Source organism: Arachis ipaensis, chromosome B04, assembly GCF_000816755.2.
Source record: "Arachis ipaensis cultivar K30076 chromosome B04, Araip1.1, whole genome shotgun sequence".
In the NCBI taxonomy this organism is placed as follows: Eukaryota; Viridiplantae; Streptophyta; class Magnoliopsida; order Fabales; family Fabaceae; genus Arachis; species Arachis ipaensis.
The window spans coordinates 123768961-123770139 of NC_029788.2; the positions used below are offsets into that span (position 1 = coordinate 123768961).

The 1179-nt window shown below is 33.1% G+C and overlaps 1 long non-coding RNA gene across 1 annotated transcript; it reads right to left on the reverse strand.

The window, feature by feature from the left end:
- On the reverse strand, positions 511-1179 carry LOC110271306. The gene is made up of 2 exons (XR_002361911.1): positions 1112-1179; positions 511-1040 (listed from the first exon to the last, which is right to left on the reverse strand). It is a non-coding gene; the product is annotated as an uncharacterized LOC110271306 (long non-coding RNA).

A 1179-nucleotide genomic window follows, 5' to 3' on the forward strand; every position in this document is an offset into this window, starting at 1 on the left:
TTATTGTTACACTTATTTTTTGTCCGTTAGAATATCTAAGTGCTTAATTTATATTGTATCAGGTTATTATAACTTTTTTTTCTAACAGAAAACATTGCTGATTTATTTTATGTGAATATAACTTTATTTTATTTCGACTACTTGATTAATGATATTTTGTATTTTATCTATCACTACAATTAAGTATCTTTTTAAAAAATGTCCTTTATTTAATCTTTAAAAGAGAAAAAAAATAAAAAACAAGTAACTTTTATTCTATATTAACGGTGTAAAAGTGGGTATAAAAAATTAAAATAATATTATTAAATTTAAAAATTGATCAAAGGTTGAATTTTAAAATAATAATATTTTCATTGATATAGTCTGTATTCTACCATTTATTTTGGTGAAACACTTGATAGCTTCACTTGCCTTGACCCATGCAAGGTCCCTACAACTAACACACCAACCAATCACAATCACCATATCAATATGTACAGCATATGGATGGCTAAGTTGGTAGCACTGAGCTTTTGCAAAAATATGATGATGATATCACTAGATTTATAGAAATCCCATTGCACATGGGTGAGTATATTATTATCATCCCTACTATTCACTACTATAATACAACTAAAAGTATTAGCCATTTAAGAGTACCAAGATGCACTTGCTTGCTTGCTACATTAAATTAACAAAGAATGAATTATATAAACTGAAACCAGCCTCACCAATCATTTATACATCAGTTTCAGTTTGAGCAACCTCATCCGCAATAGCATTGAAAGGAGTGCTCTTACTCCACATCCATAAGTACCGTTTGGCTCTCATGAGCACCATGAATCTCCTCCATCGAGAAAGCACCACCACCATCCTTTCCAACAGTCAAATCAACGACCTTAGTCATTGAAGCTAAGCAATTTTCCTCTTCTTCCCTGCACCTCGGTGAACCACAGATTGAGCACCCTCCATGTTCGTCCAAGACGCCTCTTTCTCACTTTTCATTTGTTTATTCACAAAAGCTTTCAAATTCGCAGTAGTCAGCGTCGGAGCGTTCTCACCTGAAATACAAACCCAGCACTTGTTACCTACATTACCCAAAAACACACAACAAAAACCATGCCCATTTTACCTAAATAATCCTCAATCGCCTCACTATCACCTTCAAGCTCCAACAAACTTGAAATAGACAGCAACTCA